The sequence below is a fragment of the Notamacropus eugenii genome, chromosome 3, assembly GCF_028372415.1.
Source record: "Notamacropus eugenii isolate mMacEug1 chromosome 3, mMacEug1.pri_v2, whole genome shotgun sequence".
NCBI classification, from domain to species: Eukaryota; Metazoa; Chordata; class Mammalia; order Diprotodontia; family Macropodidae; genus Notamacropus; species Notamacropus eugenii.
Window position 1 is genome coordinate 165,359,804 of NC_092874.1, and position 7,459 is coordinate 165,367,262.

The following is a 7,459-nucleotide window of genomic DNA, read 5'->3' on the forward strand; positions in this document are numbered from 1 at the left end:
CTTCATTGAGAAGGCAAACAAATCAATATAGGTTGTACATGTGTAGTTATGCAAAACATTTCCATAATAGTCATGTTGTGAAAGACTATATCTCCCTCCATCCTATCCCACTCCCCACTAATTCTATTTTCAATGTCGACTCTGTCCCTTTTCAAAAGTGTTTGCTTCTGATTACTCTCTTCCCTAATCTGGCTTCTCTTCAATCTTCCCCCCACCATTATCTCCTTCCCCTTTACATTCCTGTATGGTAACACATCCAGTTGAGTATTATGTTATTCCCTCCTTAAGCCAAATTCAATGAAAGTAAGTTTCATTCATTCCCTCTAACCTCTCTCCTCTTCCCTCCACTGTGAAACCTTTTCTTGCCTCATTTATGTGTGATAATTTACCCCATTCTATCTCTCCCTTTCTCCTCCCAATATATTCCTCTCTCACCCCTTAATTCTATTTTGTAGATATCATTCCTTCATATTCAACTGACCCTGTGCCACCTCTCTCTCTCTCTCTCTCTCTCTCTCTCTCTCTCTCTCTCTCTCTCTCTCTCTCTCTCTCTCTCTATATATATATATATATATATATATATATATATATATATATATATATATATATATATTTCCTCCAACTACCCTAATACTAAGCAAATTTTCATAACTTACAATTATTATCTTTCCATGTAAGAATGTTAACAGTTCAACTTTGATAATTTCCTTATGATTTAACTTCCCTGTTTACCTTTTTACTTTTGGAGGGGTCCAAGGGTTTTATTTCTCATCACTCTGTGGTAATGTACAAAAATGCCAGCAGACAAAGGAAATAAAGGGGTTAGGGAACATAATTTGTGCCTGGTGGAATTTTGCAGCACTTTCTCCACAATATATTCTAGACAACCTTCTCTTGGAAGTAAGGGCTCTGGGTGCCCAGCAGGGCCATGGCCTCAGGACTCCATATTGATAATTTACACAAACTTTTTCAGATCTTCCAGAAAGTTGATGCACTCCTGGTACCCTAAGGCCATGCTCAACTCGATCAGTTCATTTGCAAAGGTGTTGTTCACCCCACAGTCAGCCAGGAAGTCCATCAAGGGAATTTCTCTTGAGTGCATACTTTATATCTTTCCACGAATTCAGTGAGGGACTGAAAATTAACTTCTTGGATGGAGATGTCACTCTCAACTGTTTTTTTTCTGTCCAACCTCATCCTCTGGATAGTGGCAGGCCACCACAAGGGCCTTCTTGGTATCATCCTTCCCAAACTACACCATGAAGTTTGGGGTTGAGGTAAGTCCAGGCTCTTGCTGTCCTTGTGCTTTCTGTCTCTCTGGTGGATCATCATCAAAAATGTTGGTGGGATACTGTTGTTAATATGAAATGTGACTGTGATCCTCTTACCCTCTAATCTCCAGATTAACTTGGCCTCTGTCCCTTGCGCACTCAGTTCCCAATCCCCAGACATTTTGAGAAGGCATTTGTGTTTCTGGATTTTCCTCTCCTCTTTAATTTCATGGGTCAGAAATTCAACAAAGGCATTGTCCAACACCCTCCCCCCCTTGGTGTGGAGACTCTTTCATGTGCACACGCATAGGCCAGGCATGCTGTGGGATGATTGCTGGAGGCAGTAGTTTGTGAACCCCAGTCTGCTGGTGATTAATCCTCCCAGGAAGCTTCCAAAGGCATGGGTGGTGCTGGCCATTCCAGGGAGCAGCATTATGAGGGTGATGGGGGTAGGGCCCAGACTATAGGGCCCAGGTTTCAGGGTAGAGCAGCAACAGGGTCATCACTGAGACATGAAGAGGGGCTGAGAGCTACAATGGAGACCAGAAGGATAGTAGGTAGTGCAGAGCACTCTGGACTCCTGTTTATCTTTTCATACTTCTCTTGATTCTGATATATGATAGTCAAATTTTCTATTCAACTGGTCTTTTCATCAAGAATGCTTAAAAGTCCTCTATTTAATTGAAATTCCATTTTTTCTCCTAAAGTTTTACTCAGTTTTTCTTGGTAGATGATTCTTGGTTTTAATCTTAGCTCCTCTGACCTCTAGAACATAATATTCCAAGCCCTTTGATCCCTTAGTGTAGAAGTTGCTAGATCTTGTATTATCCTGATTATATTTCCACAATACTCGAATTGATTTTTCTGGCTGCCTGCAATATTTTCTCCTTGACCTGGGAACTCTGGAATTTCACTGCAATATTCCTATGAGACTTTTTTTTTGAAAGCTCTTTCAGGAGGTGATGAATGGATTCTTTCCATTTCTATTTTAACTGCTAGTTCTAAAATATCAGGGTAGTTTTTCTTGATCATTTCTTGAAAGATGATACCTACACTTTCTTTTTTGATTATGGCTTTCAGATGGTCCAAAAATTTTTAACTTATTTCTTCTGGATCTATTTTCCAGGTCAGTGGTTTTTCTAATGAGATATTTCATATTGTCTTCTATTTTTTTCATTCTTTTGGTTCTGTTTTTTAATTTCTTGATTTCTCATAAAGTCATTAACTTCCTTTTGCTCCATCTAATTTTGAAGGAATTATTTTCTTCAGTGAGCTTTTGGACCTCTTATTCCATTTGGCCAATTTTGCTTTTTAAGACACTCTTATTCTCATTGGCTTTTTGCACCTCTATTGTCATTTGGGTTAGTCTATTTTTTGAAGTGCTACTTTTTTCAGTATTTTTTGAGTATCCTTTAGAAAGTTGTTGACTCATTTTTCAAGATTTTCTTGCATCACTAATTTCTCTTCCCAATTTTTTGTCTATTTCTCTTACTTGATTTTCAAAATTCTTTCTGATATCTTTCATAGTCTGTGACCAATTCATATTTTTCCTGATGGCTTTGGATGTAGGAGCTTTGACTTTGTTGTCTCCTAGTTATTTGTATGTTTTGATCTTTGTCACCAAAGTAAGATTCTATAATCTATTGTGTTTTTTTCCCCTCTACTCATCTTCCTCGCCAAATACTTGCCTTTCTAACTCTTTGTCAAAGTAGGACTCTGCTTTCAGTGGGGGTGGGAGTGTGTGTACTGTCTCAGGCCTCAGGGGTTTTGTATCAACTGCATAACTCCCCACTGTCTGTGGGCACAGATCTTCTGGAATCTGCAGCTGCTGCTACTTATGATGCTGCTGCTGCCAGTGCCACCACCTCTTCCTCCTCCTCCTCCACCCTGGGGCTGGGACCAAATCCCAGCAGGACCACTCTCCTCTCCCACTCAAGTCAGTCAGACTTTTCCCACTGACCTTCTACGCTGTCTTTCGCATTTGTGAATTGAGAAGTCTGGAAACTGTCGCAGCTGCCAATGATTCAGTCCCTGAGGCCTGCTCTGACCTGTCTGTGCTGGCACAACCCAAACTGAATCACACTCAGCTCCACTTCCAGCACAGTGTGAGAGAAGCTTCTTTTCACCCTTTCAGTCTGTCATGAACTAGAGATTTGACTCACTCCATCACTTTATGTCTTCTGCAGCTCTCAAATTTGTTTAGAGTCATTTTTACAGATATTTGCTGAGGTTTAAGCTTAAGCAAGTCCTTGCTTTTAGTCCACCATCTTGGCTCCACCCCCCTATGCAATTCTATTTTAAAGACTATCTCCTCCTGTCCCAGAATGGTTCTTGGATATTGAAATGCTTTCATATGCTCCAGTGAGCATGTTGTATCCTGTCTGATATTTGGCATTGAAGCTTCAAAAAGCTATATTTTGTGAAAGTAAAAAAATTTAAAAATTAAATTATAAAATGATATATTTAGAGCTTGAAGGAAGCTTGGAATTATACTAGTCTAACCTCTTCATTTTAGTTATAAAGAAGTAAAATAACTTACCTAAGATCACATGCAGAAATAAATAGCAATCAAGATTTGAAATAATATATATTCTTTAAATACTCCCCATCTGTTCCAGTCTCTCTGTATGTCTTCTCATATTCTGTTTTGAGTTTACTCCAATTTCCCTACATACCCCTCCCCTACAGTCCTTCCAAAGCACACATACACAAACAAATTAGCCAACTGAAACATCCCCTGTACAATCCCTGCACACCTTGGTATTATTGGTATCAATCACTGACAAATGAAAGTTCAAATTGTTCAGATACCTGAGAGAAAACACAGGAAACAAATCAAACTTTCCTGTGGCTTTCTCCCCCTTGTTCCAGGAAAATTCCTGTCAGTGATATAACTGCTGTGAGAATAAGTACTTTCTATGCACCATCACAACATGGCCATCTGTAAATCATAGAGTTGGCAGAGTTTATAAGTTCCCTGGGAAACCTTGAGTCTCAACTTCCTGGTGGCCCCCAAAGAAAATTACTATAGGTACTGCTATATGTGGGTTCTGGAAAGAACATTTTTAAAAAATACAACACAAAAACAAAAACACATTTCCAGGGGTTTCTGTTTTTTACATCCTCATCCAGTCTCCTGACTTCTCTGCCAATGATGCAAAGTAAAGTCAAAAACCCTAAGCTAAAGGTGGAGATTGCTATGGTAGCAGGGGAAATTGAGAGGAATAAAGTCATCTTTCAAAGTGGGATTGATAACACGGAGAGGTAGAAGTGATACCAAGCAGAGGTGAGATACCAAGTAGATTCAATCACTAAGGGAATGGACTAGACAGAGTAGAGAAAAACAAGATCAAACATAACAAACTGAAACAGGATGCTGTGGAGTCTGAAACGTAAAGCTTGTGCTGCTTTTCTGACTCACTCTAAGGATTTATAGGCCACTTGATCGTACCTCTTATGTAAGGTCATGGATATATGCCTTGGACAATGCCATAGTAAGGGCCTTTTGATTATGGGGAATATAAAAATTTGAATCAATCATAATCTTGCCCTGGAGGATCTCACAGAATAGTAGAAGACATAAGGCATGTGCCCATACAACACTACTATAAAACAGTACGGAAGTATATGAAGTGGGGAAGGAGCAAGACTAAAGGAATTTTACATTTGTCATGATTTCTCATGATGTAACGGCAAATATCCTCCTAATGCATGGAATGCTGCTTTTTAAGAAGGAGACAAATGATCTTTGAGTGAAAAGAAGAAGGAATTTGTAGTCACAGGAGCTGATTTTGTTTTCAAATCCTACTTCTATCACTTATTACCTGACTGATCTTTGGCAATCAATTGATCCTGTTTGATCCCTAGACTTCCTATTTTTGAATGGAAGGAATCAGAATAGATGAACTTTAAGGTCCCTTCTTGTATTATCTCTTCCTTGAGAGTAGGGATTGTTTTATTCTTTCTCTTTGTAGATCAAAAGAGCAACTTAGTGTAGTCAAAAGAAATTTTGTTCTGAAGTTAGTAAAATCTAGGTTCAAGTCTTACCTTTCATACATAAGAATAGTATAAACCTGGGAAAATCTTGGTATCCAAGAAAATTTTATGACTATAAGATGCATATTACTTGTTGACTAGCACTTGTAGGAGGAGTTTCCTTGCCTGTAATTTCCCAAATTCAATGAAATCATGGGTTGAGTCATTATCCCTATCTATATTCTTAATGCCTAACATTTTCAGTTGTTGTATCTTATTCTTTGTGACTCCATTTGGGATTTTCTTGGAAAAGATACTGGAATCATCTGCCATTTTCTTCTCCATCTCATTTTGCAAATGAGGAAATTGAGGCAAGCAGGATTAAGTGACTTGTCCAGAGTCACACTGCTGGTAAGTATCTGAGATCAGATTTGAAGTCATGAAGATGAGTCTTCCTGACTTCAGACCCAGCACTCCATCTATACTGTCAACTAGCTGCACTTAATAAATTCTTGTTGATTTATTCATAGTTCCTAATTCATGATCTATGTGCTAAATCAAGTTCTTGGGACCTCCAGAAGACTGTAATGTAAATTTGCTTACTTGAAAACTCTCAATGTTTCACTTAGATCTCCTCTCTCCCTTATTTACTGTTAAGCTATGGGAAATCCTTTATATATCTCTTCTGATTGATCAAACCTATTTTTTTTCTAGAAACTACTAAGACATCTAAAGGAATTTCCTAAAGTAATTGTGTAAAACTCCTCCTCTATACTTTTGCATGGAATCATTAAATGATAGATTTAAACCTATATTAGACAAAACAAATCATTGAGCCTAATCACCTGATTTTATAGTTGAGTAAACCAGGACACAAAGAAGTTGAATTATTTTCCCAGAGTCACATAGTCAACAACCATCTGAAGCATTTTGAGTAGAAAGAAATTCCTTGAAAAGCTTTTGGTTTCCCAACAATACCTTCTCCTCCACTAAAACACCTCCTAATCCCAGCTTGTGGATTTATTTGGCCCTCTGAGACTTGAGAGTGATCTAACAGTTGGTTTTCTATATTCACTGTCTGGGGGAAGTCCTTCCACTCACAACCAGCAAATTTTCAAAGCTATGTAGTCCTGATCTCTCACTCTCTTCAACCCTATATCCTGAAGTACCTATAGGTAATCAATCTCTCCTTGCATATTCCAAAGGCCATTGAAATATGTTATAAATTAAATTCAAAATCTTGCAACCCAGTTATTCCTTCCCATTTTCTAAATTGATCATCTGTATGCAAATGGTCTACAACCATAATCAAAATTCCCAAGTGCTGCCCAATCAGATTAAAATGTAACTGGAAAATATTTAACAAAATAATTCAAATACAATATAACATAGATAATGCTAATTTTTGGTTTTCTGAGTCAACATATAGCACATAGGGATTTAATTCCATTTGATACTATGGCTAAAACTATACTGAATTTAATACTGATATCAAGGTGGCATTAAACTCTGAACTTGTCCCCAAGTATTTCTAATTTTCTTCTCTACCCAATTTTCCGAATCCAACCCATTCCGTAGACTTATAATTCTTTCTTCACAATATCTTCAGATTGTATCTTTACTTTCTACTTTAAAAGCCACTGCCCTAATCCACCTTCACAACCTCATGCTATGATTGCTATGATAGTCTCCTAATTTATCTACTTGCTTACAATCTCTCTCCATTCCAGATCATCTTTCAGACAACTTTTAAAATATAAAATGTCCTTGCTTTTATTCTCATGCTACCTAGAAAGGTGTTCAGTACATAGTGGGTGCTTAATACATTTTGAAAATATTTAAATAAATCACACATTATCTGTTGATTTGGAGCCGAAGTTACTTCTGCAATGAGGAAAAATGGCCAAGCTTTATTACCCTGAATATCATTTAGATATAATTAAACCAAAGCAAGCCTATGGGAAAATATGCCAATATTTTGAAAAAAAAAAGATCTCATTTAAGAAATATAAGCTTCATCATCTTTTGCATGCTGTGTTCTATTCATGTTAAGTCCTAATTATCTCCCTACCCAGAAGCCAAATGTCCATGAGTTAGCATAGAACCATGTTCATTTGAGGCATACAGTAAACTTGGTTTAAAAAAAAAAAAAACATTATAACAAGATCCCAATCTGAATTTTCACTGTCTTAAAACCAGAAATTATGAGTAGT

At 37.5% G+C, this 7,459-nt stretch overlaps 1 pseudogene; it reads right to left on the reverse strand.

Moving 5' to 3' along the window:
• Positions 1–955: 955 nt before the first annotated feature.
• Positions 956–2,796, reverse strand: LOC140531919 (complement component 1 Q subcomponent-binding protein, mitochondrial pseudogene; annotated as a pseudogene).
• Between the last annotated feature and the right edge of the window lie 4,663 nt (positions 2,797–7,459).